The 16,502-nt window shown below is 49.0% G+C and overlaps 1 pseudogene; it reads right to left on the reverse strand.

The window, feature by feature from the left end:
- Positions 1 to 676: 676 nt before the first annotated feature.
- On the reverse strand, positions 677 to 797 carry LOC138257769 (U6atac minor spliceosomal RNA; annotated as a pseudogene).
- Positions 798 to 16,502: the final 15,705 nt, after the last annotated feature.

The following is a 16,502-nucleotide window of genomic DNA, read 5'->3' on the forward strand; positions in this document are numbered from 1 at the left end:
AAATACAATTTGCCGCCCAGGGGAGCGACCCTTGCCTAATGGGTCGCTCCCCATCTCTAAAAAAACAAACAAACAAAAAAAAACCACACAAAATAAATTAGCCCTGGCGCCTAGAGGTTTCTGCCCTCCCTGGGAGCAGATCGGCCTAATAACAATAGGCCGATGTGCCCCCGGGGGGGCAGAAACGGCCTAAAATAAATTTGCCCCCCCACCCCCTCAACCCCCCCGGGAGCGACCCTTGCCTACGGGGTCGCTCCCCTTGCGTAACATTGGCGCAAAAAAAAAATCCCCGGTGCCTAGTGATTTCTGACCCCCTTGGCGGCAGACTGACCTAAAATCGACCGATCTGCCCCCAAAGCGGGCAGAAATGGTCTAAATACAATTTGCTCCCCAGGGGAGCGACCCTTGCCTAATGGGTCGCCCCCAATCTCTAAAAAAACAACAAAAAAATAAATCCACAGTGCCTAGTGGTTTCTGCCCCACTTGGGGGCAGATCGGCCTAATTAAAATAGGCTGATCTGCCCCCCAGGGGGGCAGAAATGGCCTAAAATAAATCCCCCCCCCCCCGGGGAACGAACCTTGCCTAAGGGGTCGCTCCCCGTGCGTGAAATTCACGAGAAAAAAAAACTCCCTGGTGTCTAGTGGTTTCTGTCCCCCTTGGGGGCAGATTGGCCTCATAAAAATAGGCCAATCTGCCCCCAAGGGGGGCAGGACTGGCCTAAATGTAATTTGCCCCCTAGGGGAGCGACCCTTGCCTAAGGGGTTGCTCCCCACCTCTATCCCCTTCCATCCACGACCGGGGGTGTGGGTGGGGGACCCATGGGGGGAGCGCTAGCGCTCCCCCTGGTTCCCAGGTGTAGGACGAGGTGATCTCGTCGAGATCACCTCGTCCAAGGCACAGAACCGGTTAAGTCAAGATTATGACTTTCTGTATTCACTCTATAGTTGTGAGCTGTAAAGTGTTGTCTTGGAAGTTGGTCACTTAAGCCCGGATTTATACTTTTTGACCCAAAACTGCGCAAATGCAGTTTTGTGTCAAAATGCTTAGCGCTGTCTAACGCCATTATTTTAGCACCGTCTGGGCATCATATTTATACCATGACACAAGATGGCATTAAAAGCTGGTTAGAGTAAATAAAAAATTACGTTAACCATTGCGCCTTGTCGTAAGGCAAAATGACGCTAAACCCACAAAAATGACTCTAACCTGTTTTACGGTAACGTAAATTTGTCGCAAAATGGAAATGAACCATTTTTAACCTCATTAGTGTCAACTTCAGACGCTAATGGAGAAAACGTTGCAAAGGAGAGGCAAAATAGACACAGAAAGCAAAGCGAGACCCCAGGGTGCCCCCACTCAACCAGGAACCAGTCAGGACGACACACACAAGTCCCAGGATAGGGAGAAGAAAAAGTGCAAGTGTCTTTTCAGGGCGGAGGAGCATGAAATACTTGTGGGAGAGGTGACGGAGCACCAACATCAACTCTTCATCACCAAATTTCCAATTGGCAGGAGAGAGGCAATATGGCAGCAGATAGTTGACAAGATTAGCAGTGTGGCAGAGGTGAGGAGAACAGTAACTGAGCGCAAGAAATTCTGGCATGATTGCAAGCGAAGGACAAAGGAGAAAATGGCAAGCAACAGGAAGGCAGCACTGAAAAGTGGAGGTGGAAGTCCAGCACCACAAGAGGACCTGGTCTGAGATCGAGGAGATGGTTGCAGTGGTTATCCCGGAGGACCTGGTCACTGGAATCACAGGACAAGACAGCGCAGACTACCAGGAAACATCACAAATGCAAGGTAAGTTGCATGGGGGAAATTAATGCTAAATTGTCAAGTGCAAGTAGGGGGAGGCACATAGGACACACTCGATGCATGTCAAAGAATCGCAGAGAGACACATTGCACATGAATCAAGTTGCACGATTCAAACATGTAAGCAACACATATACATACACCTTGGTAGTGCCATGCACACATACACAACCTGAACATATGTCAATCACCAGGGCTGAATACTTACATGTACATATGCAGAACGTAGGATAGAAGGCATGTCTAATGACTCTGCCTCTGGTTGTGTCATCACAACATCCATTGCATATAGTCAAACAATCCCTACCAACACGACCAACACATGAGACTAGGAAGTCAGTCAATACCATTCCTGAGGTTCTGACATGGTGATGCCACTTGCAGTAACACCTTGTAACTGCCTATTCTCCTTGCCAGAACACATGTGTGTTGCATCTTACAGCACACAATTCATTGCAACCTTTCCCATCAGTACCCACACATGTGCTGGTAGCACCAACACCCCACACCTTAACAGCACATCCTCATAAGGCAGCCACAACTCCATCATACAGTAAGGATGCCCCTCTGGGTGCAGGGAAAAGTATTCTGGGCAGCCGCTCGGGGAATAGTAGGGTGGTCCTGTATCACAGGAAACATGCCACTACCCAGTGTAACTAAACTGGTGTAGTGTGGAGCCACACATTTTGATGCTGATCAGAACTGTGCCATTAAAGAAAATAGGTACTACAGTTTGCAGTCTGTAGGTCACAACAATTACAGGCTGAGCCCAAAACTACTCTTACACAAACGTGTGAGACACATAACTATGGCGAAATAACCACACAAGTACAACACATGGTGAAGGACTGTGAACATAATGGTGTACAGTTTCACATTGACGGGTGGGGGATGGTGCATGGGCAGGTCGGGTGTTGTTAAGACTGCCAGTGCAGTGAACCCTTTGCAGTTGGCAGTATGAGTTACACTTTGGGATGGCAGGTGGAAATCTGTCTGCTCATGGTAGCTCTGTGGGGCAGTTACCACAACATTGTTGATGGATCACATAGAGTCAGGGCCAGTCTTGGGGTGCATTGGGTGTAACAGGACACGCTGCTCTCAGCCCTGCAAATCAGGCAGTGGAAAGCACAAATGGCCTGGGCATGGGGCCCCCTGCACTGCCCATGCCTAGTGCTTGAGCTGTGCAGGTGCACACCATACCACATCACTATCAACCTTTGTATGGGGGTTTTACCACCATGCAATGGCTGGTAGAAAACAGGCACATAACTGGAGGATAGCTCTGATCGTAATACTGGTCTGGTGTCACAAGACGGGTGGCATTGCCAGTCTGTAGGCTGCTGGCAACCTGCGAGTGCCAGGCCATTGGCCCTTGGGGCATTCCCCATGGACAATATGTGCCACTACCACCTGAGCTGTGCGGGGTGGTCACATAGACAATGGCAGTCAGGTGGTCATAGGACTGCCTGACTTGTAATGAGGGTCCATGTATGCACCAGTGTGACTACCTGCAAAATCACCATCAAACTAGCTTGAGGCCCTGACCTAAGTTCAACTTTAATCAACTGGCCACGACCATTAATTATTTTACCATCAGGCACTGTCATGTAGAAAATGATGTACACAGCAACAAATGATACCCATGCATGCCATCACTGGGTCCACCTCTGTGACTGTCAATTTAGCTGCACTGCCACAATGCTGCATCTTTTGCATCATAGTGGAAGGATGGCTGCATTGAGGGGGAGATCATGGTTGTGAAGTAAGGTGCAGCTTGAGCACAGGCAGAAATTGAAATGGAAATCTGCCAGTTACATGTGTGATGTGCAAGTAACTCACATACACATACATCAACATGAGGAGCAATCAAAGGAAACAACAGCATAGTGTCTTGGCAATGCCACCCCTGGGGTGGAGTTAGTTTTCAGTACCGCCCAGGTGCATTTGAAACATGTAAGAATGGGACAGGGGTATATTGCAATGTGTGTTGCTGTGGCTTGACCACTGCAACATTTATTGCAAGGCCCTACCATGCAAATGAATGCATAGGAAGGGTCCACAAGAACAAGATTGTGTCAAGCCACCAAAAGGATTTACATCACACCTAGTAGATATGACACAGCCAATTGTACCACCTGAGCTTACCCTCATGTGACACTCAGGTGGGGCAAAGGGCTTATAGACTGCAACCATGTTGTACAGGAACAATGTTTGGGAAGTAAGATGACAATGAGCCTCCAATAGCAAGTCAGTGATGTGACATGTCAACTTCCACAACATTGAAAGATTGATTTTACACCATCTCATTGGAGAGATTGATGGCTCTCCTGCTGATCTGCCTGTCCTGGAGTACCCCTAAGACCTGGATGAGCAGCTGACATCCATCCGCCAAGAGACCCTCCAAGAAGTCCTGGTATCCCTCCAGACACCACCTCCAGTTGCAAGGAGGAGAAATAATGTTGCAGCCATCCCAGATGCCCCACCCAACACCCCAATAGTACAACCTACCAGCACCTACACAGCTGAGGACTACGAGGACCCAGGGAAGGCTTTGAGAGGACAGTGGTAGTAGTCCAAAGGGAGCTGGCCAAGCAGGTGCGGGTGGGGATGGAAACTGTGGCAGCCAGCCTAGAGAGAATGCACACATGCCTTGTTACAACCAATGAACATACAGCAGCCAAACGAGGCACACACTCCCCACTGTATGGAGTTCATCAGTGTCTGAGGGTCAAAGTTACTGCCATGAGGTAGAGGACACAATAGCTGCCCTCCCAAACTGGCAGAAGTGTGAGTGAGAACAACCTGGACTCCATGCACTAGGAAGTGGCCTCCCTCAGGGCAGATATGGCTGCCTACCACCGGGATGTTGCTGCTATCCTGAAAAATCAGCAGCCTCTCGTGCTGCAGTGATGCCATATGTTGTTCCACAAATGGCAGCTGCCGGGAATTGGGATTCCACAGCTTCAACCACTGAAGTGTGTGTGGCCACCTCTATCTCCCCACCACCATCATCAAGGGCAGAGGAGACACCACACACATCAGAGAATGAAGATGTGGAAAAGATCAGCTTCACTCGTAAGAGTTCCCGGTAGCACCAGCCCATGCTACATGGGCAGTGTTCCCCTTTGTCATGTGCTTGAGATCAATCCAGCATTGGCACAGTTGGTTATGTGCACTCTTCACCAACGCACCGTTGACCTGTCTGCTATGGTCTGTCATTGTCTCATGACAGGTCCCTCAAACCTGAACTTGTGTTGTGTCACAATTGTATGGATTTCACAAATGAGATTGCTGACCTGGACATTGTAAATATCACACTACAACACTTGTAAATAAACACCTTCTACACAATCAGCATGTCTTTGTGTACTGTGATCCATTGATTACCCTTAGTAATTGTGATGTGTGTTTCCATGTCATTGGTCACAGAATATCAGTACAAGAGTACAGGACTGTGGGGGCACAAAGCTACACCCAAGGTCCCTAACATGACAAATGTTTACGCTGGTATCATTCCCTATAAGCAATTCACTGAGTGTGTCACAAATGAAGAACATATGTATGCTTCGCTCAGTATATACAGCAGGAATGGCTGTAAAACAGTTCTAGGGGAATATCGTCAGCTGGGAGTACTATGAGGAACACATTGGTGTGATACAGAGGTACCTAACCTCATTAGAGAATGCCACCGGTCACTTTTGCAGGATAGGGTTCCAATGTTGGCTGTTGTCAGATGTGCCACAGTTTCCGACATTACTACACAGGAACCCAACACTGACAGCTGAAGTGCCACACCTACCTGTCCAATACAAAGTAAACATAGTCATCTTGAGTGGTGGGTGTAGGAAAGTACCATCTTGCCTGGCATGTTACCCCCATTTTTACTTGTGTGTCAGTTTGTTTTTGCCTGTCTCACTGGGATCCTGCTAGCCAGGACCCTAATGCTCATAGTTTGAGGCCTAAATGTGTTTCCTCTGAGGTGCCTAACTGTGTCACTGTGGCTCTGCTAACCAGAACCTCAGTGCTTATGATCTCTCTGCTTTTAAAATTGTCACTGCAGGCTAGTGACCATTTTCACCAATTCTGATTGCCACACTGGAACACCCTTATAATTCCCTAGTATATGGGACCTAGGTACCCAGGGTATTGGGGTTCCAGGAGATCCCTATGGGCTGCAGCATTTCTTTTGCCACCCATAGGGAGCTCAGACAATTCTTACACAGGACTGCCCCTGCATCCTGAGTGAAATAACGTCCACGTTATTTCACAGCCATTTTACACTGCACTTAAGTAACTTATAAGTCACATATATGTCTAACCCTCACTTAGTGAAGGTTAGGTGCAAAGTTACTAAGTGTGAGAGCACCCTGGCACTAGCCAAGTTGCCCCCACATTGTTCAGGGCAATTTCCCCAGACTTTGTGAGTGCTGGGACACCACTACATGCGTGAACTGCATATAGGTCAATACCTATGTGTAGCGTCACAATGGTAACGACGAACATGGCCATGTAACATGTGTAGGATCATGGAATTGTCCCCCACTACCATTTTGGTATTGGGGGGACAATCCCATGCATCCCCAGGGCTCCAGTATGGACCCCGGGTGCTGCCAAACTAACTCTCTGGGGTTTTCTCTGCAGCTAGCGCTGCTATCAACCCTCAGACAGGTTTCTGCCCCCCTGGGGCCTGGGCAACCCAGTCCCAGGAAGGGAGAACAAAGGATTTCCTCTGAGAGAGGGTGTTACACCCTCTCCCTTTGGAAATAGGCGTTAAGGGCTGGGGAGGAGTAGCCTCTCCCAGCCTCTGGAAAGGCTTTGCATAAACCAGTCTACACAAGTTCAGTGATCCCCCAGCCCCTGCTATGGCGCAAAACTGGACTAAGGGAAGGGGAGTGACTACTCCCCTGTCCATCACCACCCCAGGGGTGGTGCCCAGAGCTCCTCCAGGGTGTCCCAGACCTCTGCCATCTTGAATACAGAGGTGTGAGGGCACAATGGAGACCTCTGAGTGGCCAGTGCCAGCAGGTGACGTCAGAGACCCCTCCTGATAGGCTCTTACCTGGTTAGGTAGCCAATCCTCCTCTGAGGGCTATTTAGGGTCTCTCCTGTGGGTTTCGCTGCAGATAATGAATGGAAGAGCTCAACAGTGCTCCTTTGCACTTCTCTCTTTGACTTCTGCCAAGGACCGACCGCTGACTGCTCCAGGACGCCTGCAAAACCACAACAAAGTAGCAAGAAGACTGCCAGCAACATTGTAGCGCCTAACCCTGCCAGTTTTCTCGACTGTTTCCTGGTGGTGCATTCTCTGAGGGCCATCTGACTTCACCCTGCACTGTAAGCCAAGAAGAAATCTCCCGTGGGTCGACGGAATCTTCCCCCTGCTAACGCAGGCACCAAAAGTCTGCATCACTGGTCCTCTGGGTCCCCTCTCATCATGACGAGCGTGGCGCCTGGAACATAGGAGCTGGATCCAAGTGACCCCGACAGTCCAGAGGTCCTTCTGTCCAAATTTGGTGGAGGTAAGTCCTTGCCTCCCCACGCCAGACAGTAATCCGGTGTACTGCGTTAACTGCAGCTGCTATGGCTTCTGTGCACTTTTGCAAGGAATCTTTCATGCACAGCATAGCCCAGGGCCCCAGCACTGCGTCCTGCATTGCTCAACTCGCCGAGTTGACCACCGGCTTCGTGGGACCCTCCTTTGTAGTGTGGAGATGACCGCCGTGCTCAGATGTCTTGAATGCCTGTTCAAGTGCTTCTGCGGGTGCTGCCTGCTTCTGCATGGGCTCTCTGAGCTGCTGAGTGCCCCCTCTGTCACCTCTTCCAAGGCGCGACCTCCAAGTCCTCCCTGGGCCCAGGCTGCCCCCATTTTCTTCATATGCGACCTTTGCAGCTAGCAAGACTTGTTTGCAGTCTTTCTGTATGGAAACAAGTCTGCTTCCACCAGCACGCCGTGGGACATCTTCTGTGCAAAGCAGAAGCTCCTGGCATCTTCCGTTGTTGCAGAATCTTTAGCTTCTTCCACCCAGAGGCAGCCATTTTGCACCTTCATCTGGGGTTTAGTGGGCTCCTGCCATCCCTGGACACTTTTGTGATTCTTGGACTTGGTCTCCATCATTTGCAGGTCCTCAGGTCCAGGGATCCGTCTTCAGTGCTTTGCAGTCAGTTGTTGTGTTTGCAGAATCTCCTATCACGACTTTAGTGTGTTTCTGGGGAAGTAGGTTAACTTTACTCCTACTTTTCAGGGTCTTGGGGGTGGGGTATCTGGGACACCCTTAGTGTTTTCTTACACTCTCAGCGACCCTCTTCACACTACACTAGGCCTGAGGTCTCTAAGTGGTTTGGATTCCACTTTCTTAGTATATGGTTTGTGTTGCCCCTAGGCCTATTGCATCCTATTGTATTCTACAGTGTTTGCACTACTTTTCTAACTATTTACTTCCCTGATTTTAATTTGTGTGTATATTTTGTGTATTTTACTTACCTACTAAGGGTGTATATCCTCTGAGATATTTTTGGCACATTGTCACTAAAGTACCTTTATTTTTAGTAACTCTGAGTAGTTTGATTCTTATGATAGAGTGCTATATGATATAAGTGGTATAGTAGGAGCTTTGCATGCCTCCTAGTTCAGCCTAAGCTGCTCTGCTATAGCTACCTCTATCAGCCTAAGCTGCTAGAACACTGCTAATCTACTAATAAGGGATAACTGGACCTGGCACAAGGTGTAAGTACCCTCAGGTACCGACTATAAGCCAGGCCAGCCTCCTACAGTGGGTACAGTGGATGGCAGATGCATGGACAAGTAGATGTGTTGTTGCTGCAAATGTGACAGCTCAGTTGTCAATAGATGATGCACATGTCGAGAGAGGTGTTCGGAGGCAGGACGGAATCCCTACCTCCGAAAACACATTGATACCCCAACATGACTCCCCACCCACCCAACCACGAATTAACACATAATAAGTAAAACCCCCCCAAATACACTTATCCTATCTAATCTACATGCCTACACTAACCTAACACTAACCCCCTAAAACCAACAATAAAATAGATTTGAACATCATAAGGGAGGGGACAGAACTTGGAGGTGGCAGATCACATCAGAGACAACGTTTTGCCTTCTTTAGTTTATTGGAAATGTATTTTAACATCTTCTTATTAGTGGAAACCTCATACTCCATGCTGTCCAAATTTGAGTATGAGGGACACATCCCTCTGCAGATCCTGCAGCAACTGTGTGGCAATGGCGGAAGGTGGTGTGGGTTGTTGCACAGATGTGGTTACTGTTGCAGACAATGTTGCTGGTGTGGTGCCAGCTGTGCCCCCCTGTACTGCTGATGAGCTTAGAGTCTGCTGAGCCTTCTTAGGCAGTGTGGGGGGCCCTTGTGGGAATGCCTGCCATTCGCCCGTTGCCTACTCTGCACAGAAGCGGCAAATCATCTGTCTGAACCGAGTCTCCACTTACAGGATATGGCGGTACTTCACTGCCTCTTCTGAAAAGCACGCTGCACATCATTGGTCATGTTGGCAGCTGTAAAATGGAGACAAGCAACCATCAGTGTCAGCATTGTGTGGAGTCTTTACAGATTAGTAGCTTACACTGCCACAGCTAATTACACATGCACTCCAACTCACATTCCAGAAAAGACAATGGACCTGATAAATATAACGTAAACGCTGCCTTTGCATCATTTTTTTATGCTAAAGTGACGCAAACCTACAAAAAAAAATACAATTTTGGAAGTGTGCACTGCTTTTGCGTAAAAAAATGATGCAAAGGCAGCGCTAACTTTATATAGATCAGGCCTAAACTTCCTCATCATCTGTGTCTATTTTCAACCATACATCGCAAGTAACTTGGACATGTCATTGGGAGGATGGGATGATGTTGGTAACCATAAGGGGTCGAACTGATAGGTACACATTCAAGCCTGATCATCATGACTGTCACCTACACAGTGAACATCACATCTACCTACAAATTTGGTTTTCCTCTCCCCCTGAGCCTAAGGGAGGATGGCCATTCTATTCATCATCTCAACTATCCTGGTCATCTACCAAGGCCTGCCCACTCATACATGGAGTCAAGGAGTGGACCATATGTTAGGAGGGCTGCCAACTAGGAAGCTGGTATCCATTGGTCAATCACATGTGCATTCATGTGTCCAGGTGTGGACACCCATCAATACCGAATCTGCCACTACTATTCCTTTCACACCCACTTCCATGCCAGCACATGTTTGGCCTTGACTTGCATGCAAGCCAATTACATTGCACAAAAGTGAAACATACATAGAGTGTGTTAGAAATGGGGTTTCTGGTTGGCTAGGGTATGCACCTAACCCAGGCAGAACCCACCCACTCTAGTCAGGGTAAGGGAGTTACACATTCAAGATAACCCCTGCTCAACCCCTCAGTAGCTTGGCACAAGCAGTCAGGCCTAACCTGGAGGCAATGTGTAATGCGTTTGCACAACACACACAACACACGTGATGCTATATATACTCCACAAAGTAAACACAACACCGAGCTGTGTAAAAATAAAACTGTATTGCACAAAACATAATTAGACTAAACATTACATGTCAGAGATACCTTGCCACCTTAGCAGTTGTCAGAACATTACACATGTTACTAATACTCTTCAAGAATAAGCATTAGTCACAGTAGAACACGTAACTACTCAGGATTCTGCGACATAAGCAGTAGTCAGGAATCACAGTAAATAAATACATATACTTGTCATAAAGGAATCTTAAATGCCTAAATTAAGAACATTATAAAACCATAAGGCAAGTAATCAACAGATAACAGCATATACCGCCCCTAAAAGGCAATCCAGCACGTACATGCCCAAAAAGACACAGGCTAACATAATTAATCCCCCAGTCCATACTAGGACAATTGAAGTCTTATGCTCTATGACAGTACCTGTTTATGTGCTGCAAAGGCATCTCTAGTGCCGTAATGTGGACAAGGTGGGGCCCCTGGTGCTCCTTGCGCAAAACAGGAGCCGTGTGTTGATCTTGGGGGAGGGGGGTGGTACAAACCTCCTCTGGTGGTGGGTGTCGGAGCCCCTCCTGCGGCCCGCGCCTAAAGACACAGTCTGTGGGCTTCCGGCCCCTTTGGGAGGGGCCGGAGTAACTGTCACCCCGATGGAGTGGACTGTACCCTGAGCCACAAGCTCCCAGGGGTGTGTGTCGGCCCTCCTGCCTGACCAAGTAAATTCCAGTCGCGGTACAGAGCGAGGAGGCAGGCAGGCGAGTCACCTCAAGGGAGGGGGACCTCCTGAGGCTATGGTGTCCATGTGTGAAGAGGGGCAGGGGAGGGGGGCACACTGCGAGCTCTCCAGAGCCCGGCACCTCGCTCCCTCCTTACTACACGTGCACCCGGCACTGGTGAGTGCACTCCTCCCAGGCCACGCCGGTGGCACGAGCCCAAACGTAGATGGGATGGTGTCCTCGGGGCACTCTTCAGAACGGGCCTTGCCCCAGGGGCATTTGTTGAAGCGCATGGCAACGCGATTTGTGAGAATGATGCATGGGTTGCGACGGTGATCTCCTTCACAGAGGCGCTTACGAGCGCTCAGAGCGCTGCACTCAGCGCTAAGCCCACCATGAAAGCGCTGCGCTCAGCGCCATGACGGCCAAGATAAAAGTGAGATTTTCCTCGTATTTTGGACAGTTGCAGGGGTCAGGGGCCACTGCACCCTGCCCCTGGAGACAGCAGAGAGGAGGGAAGCACAGGGCGAGCAGGCCCAACAGCAGGCCAGCACAAGAGATGCAGATGTTGGCAGTTCCTCCTAGTGACCAGGCAGGTCACAGGTCGGCACAGCAGCAACAGTCCAAGGTGGGTCCTGGTGATTCCATTCGGTAGAGTCCTGTGTCCTGTTCCAGAAGAGTCTCTGGAGTCCCAAGAATGTCTATGCTGTGGGGTAAATTCCCATGTACGTATGTTCAGTTTACAGAGTGTTTTACAAAGAGGGGAAGAGGAGGTTTCAACCAGTTACAACTGGTTCTGAGAGTTCCCCCTTCTCTCCTCCAGCACAGGCTCCAAACATCAGTGGTGGGTAAACGACCCTATTGTGTGAGGCCAGGGCACATCCTTTACAAATGTAGGTGTGCCCGCCTCTCCCTTCTCTCAGCCCTTGAAGACTATTAAGTATGTAGAGGCAACTCTGTGACATCTTCACCCTCCCTGTGTACAGGCTGTCTGAAACGTATGCACAAAGCCCAACAGTTACTCTGCCCAGACGTGGATTAGAGTCAAGCTGCAAAACACCAGTCATAAGCACAGAGAAATGCTGTCTTTCTAGAAGTGGCACTTCTTTAATGATAATAAAACATCCACCTACACCAGTAAGCAGCATTTCTCACTACCATTACAACCATACCAAACATGCCTACGCTATCCCTCATAAATCAGATAATACTCTCTACACATAAGGCAGGGCAATTCCAATGCAATCCTATGAGAAGGCAGCACTCACTGCCTTGAGACACCAAGTTAGGCTGTTTGTTACTACCAGGACAGGGCATATTACTAGGAACATGTCCTGCATTCTACATACATGGCACCCTGCCCATAGGGCTTGCTAGGGCCTACCCTAGGGATGACTTATATGTAGTAAAAGGGGAGTTATGGGCCTGGCAAGTATATTTAGATGCCAGGTCCCGGTGGCAGAAACTGCGCACACAGGCCCTGTGCTAGCAGACCTGAGACAGGTTTGAAAGGTTACTTCAGTGGGTGGCATAAGCAGTGCTGCAGTCCCACTAGTAGAATTTAATTTACAGGCCCTGGGTATAGGGATTCCACTTTACAAGGGACATATAGGTAAATTAAATATGCCAATTAGGTTTAAGCCAATCATACCAAGTTTACAAGGGATAGCACATGCACTTTAGCACTGATTAGCAGTGAAAAAGTGCTCAGAGTCATAACGTCAGCCAACAAGGGTCAGAAAAAGAAGGAGGAAAAAGGCAAAAAGTTTAGGGAATGACCCTGTAAAAGGGCCAGGTCCAACACAGTGTAAAAGACGGAGTGCCATGCTGGGGGACAATTGCCAGCCGAGTCCTCCACCTTCATGACAATACAGGGATGCACCAAATTAGGATCAATATGGTGCATCCGTGTGTTGTGAGAATGATGGAGTGTGCCACTGCCAATTTTCCCACAGCGTTGCACTCCCCTGACAACACCATGTGTGGGTCGTCTATACAAAATGGCACAACATGGTATAAGGGGGAGTTGTGTAATGAAAATATGACACTACCCTGGTGCTTTGCAAAAATTATATTTCAGGTACTCAAGCTTGTCCTGCAAGGCACCCAGAGACGCTTTGTGATGTACATGCGGCTCAACTGAAAGTCTGCAATGATCATTCATTGATTAATTCATGACTGATGTATCAACGTTGTCTAATAGTATTAAATGTCCCATATTCATTTCCCCCTAAGGCAGGTAAACCACCTTTTATGACATAATATCTGGGGCAGGGGTCATGTGTGTGACAAAGTTGCACTATTCATGCATGTAGGAAGGTAGCCTCTTTCTAGCCTTGTTACCCCCACTTTTGGCCTGTTTGTGAGTATATGTCAGGGTGTTTTTACTGTCTCACTGGGATCCTGCTAGCCAGGGCCCAGTGATCATAGTGAAAACCTATGTTGTCAGTGTGTTTGATATGTGTCACTGGGATCCTGCTAGCCAGGACCCCAGTGCTCATAGGTTTGTGGCCTATATGTGTTCCATTTGTGGTGCCTAACTGTATCACTGAGGCTCTGCTAACCAGAACCTCAGTGTTTATGCTCTCTCTGCTTTCTAAAATTGTCACTGCAGGTAGTGACTAATTTTACCAATTCTCATTGGCACACTGGTACACTCATATAATTCCCTTGTATATGGTACTTAGGTACCCAGGGTATTGGGGTTCCAGGAGATCCCTATGGGCTGCAGCATTTCTTTTGCCACCCATAGGGAGCTCAGACAATTCTTACACAGGACTGCCACTGCAGGCTGAGTGAAATAACGTCCACGTTATTGCACAGCCATTTTTCACTGCCCATAAGTAACTTATAAGTCACCTATATGTCTAACCCTCACTTGTTGAAGGTTAGGTGGCAAGTTACTTAGTGTGTGGGCACCCTGGCACTAGCCAAGGCGCCGCCACATCGTTCAGGGCAAATTCCCCGAACTTTGTGAGTGCGAGGACACCATTACACGTGTGCACTGCTCATAGGTCACTACCTATGTGTAGCATCACCATGGTAACTCCGAACATGGCCATGTAACATGTCTAAGATCATGGAATTGTCACCCCAATACCATTCTGGCATGGGGGGACAATTCCATGATCCCCCGGTCTCTAGCACAGAACCCTGGTACTGCCAAACTGCCTTTCCGGGGTTTCCACTGCAGCTGCTGCTGCTGCCAACCCCTCAGACAGGATTCTGCCCTCCTGGGGTCTGGATAGGCCCGGACAAGGAAGGCAGAACAAAGGATTTCCTCTGAGAGAGGGTGTTACACCCTCCCCCTTTGGAAATAGGTGTGAAGGGCTGGGGAGGAGTAGCCTCCCCCAGCCTCTGGAAATGCTTTAATAGGCATAGATGGTGCCCATCGCTGCATAAGCCAGTCTACACCAGTTCAGGGATACCCCTGCTCTGGCACGAAACTGGACAAAGGAAAGGGGAGTGACCACTCCCCTGACCAGTACCTCCCAGGGGAGGTGCCCAGAGTTCCTCCAGTTTGTCCCAGACCTCTGCCTTCTTGGATTCAGAGGTGTTGGGGGCTCACTGGACTGCTCTGAGTGGCCAGTGCCAGCAAGTGACGTCAGAGACCCCTCCTGATAGGTTCATACCTCTTTTGGTAGCCAAACCTCCTTTCTTGGTAGCCAAACCTCCTTTTCTGGCTATTTAGGGTCTGTCCTTTGGGCTATTCCTCAGATAACGAATGCAAGAGCTCACCAGAGTTCCTCTGCACTTCCCTCTTCGACTTCTGCCAAGGATCGACCGCTGACTGCTCCAGGATGCCTGCAAAACCGCAACAAAGTAGCAAGACGACTACCAGCAACATTGTAGCCACATTGTAAATAGGGCCCCCTCCCACGCAGCCCTTTACATGGAAGGGGTGTGCAAAGTGTGTCGCTGTAGGTGTGTCACCACAAGATACATAGCATGATGACACTGTGAGAAAGTAGCCTCTTTCTAGCATGCTTACCCCGACTTTTGGCCTATTTGTGAATGTGTGTCTGTATGTTTTTACTGTGTCACTGGGATCCTGTTAGCCAGGACCCCAGTGCTCATAGTGAAAGCCCTATATGTCAATGTGTTTTGCCTGTCTCACTGAGATTCTGCTAGCCAGTACCCCACTGCTCATAGTTTGTGGCCTAATGTGTGTGTCATGTATAGTGCTTAACTGTGTCACTGAGGCTCTGCTAATCAGACCCTCAGTGCTTATGCTCTCTCTGCTTTTAAATTTGTCACTATAGGCTAGTGACTTCATTTACCCTTGCAATTGGCACACTAGGCCCCACCCCCCCCCCCTATAAGTCCCTAGTATATGGCACCTAGGTACCCAGGGCATCAGGGTTAAAGGAGATCCTTATGGGCTGCAGCATTTCTTTTGCCACCGATATAGAGCTCAGGAAAACCCTTTCACAGGACTGCCACTGCAGCCTGCGTGAAATAGTGCACACATTATTTCACAGCCATTTTCACTGCACATAAGTAACTTATAAGTCACCTATATGTCTAACCTTCATTTACTGAAGGTGAGGTGCAAAGTTACTAAGTGTGAGGGCACCCTTGCACTAGCAAAGGTGCCCCCACCTAGTACAGGGCCAATACCCGGGACTTTGTGAGTGCGGGGACGGCATTACACGTGTGCACTACATATAGGTCAATACCTATATGTAGCTTCACAATGGTAACTCAGAATATGGCCCTGTAAGGTGTTTAAGATCATGGAATTGACCCCCCATTCCAAATATGGTATTGGGGTGCCAATTCCATACATCCTGGGGGCTCCACCATGGACCCCCAGTACTGCCAAACCAGCTCTGTGAGGCTTGCACTGCAGCTACAGCTGCTGCCACCTCACAGACAGGGCTCTGCCGCTCTTGGGTCTGAGCAGCTCTTTCCCAGGAAGGCAGAACAAAGCATTTGCTTTGGGAGGAGGGTGTTACACCCTCTCCCTTTGGAAATAGGTGTTACAGGGTGGGGAGGGGTAGCCTCCCCAGCGTCTGGAAATGCTTTGAAGGGCACTGATGGTGCCCTCTTTGCATAACCAGTCTACATCAGTTCAGGGACCTCCAGTCCCTGCTCTGGCACAAAACTGGACATAGGAAAGGGGAGTGACCACTCCACTGTCCATCACCACCCCAGGGGTGGTACCCAGACCTCCTCCAGTGTGTCCCAGACTTCAGCCATCTTGTTTCCCAAGGTGTGGGGACACTCTGGAGGCCCCTGAGTGACCAGTGCCAGCAGTTGACATCAGAGACCCCTCCTGATAGGTGCATTCCTAATAAGGTAGCCAATCCCCGTCTCAGGGCTATTTAGGGTCTCTCCTGTGGATTCTCTTCAGATTCTACTTGCAAGTTTCCAGCAGGAAATTGCATTCTATAGTATTTTCTATTGTTTGCACTATCCTGTGTCTAATTACTTACCTTATTTTCCTGTCTAGTGTATTTATTG

The sequence above is a fragment of the Pleurodeles waltl genome, chromosome 1_2, assembly GCF_031143425.1.
Source record: "Pleurodeles waltl isolate 20211129_DDA chromosome 1_2, aPleWal1.hap1.20221129, whole genome shotgun sequence".
In the NCBI taxonomy this organism is placed as follows: domain Eukaryota; kingdom Metazoa; phylum Chordata; class Amphibia; order Caudata; family Salamandridae; genus Pleurodeles; species Pleurodeles waltl.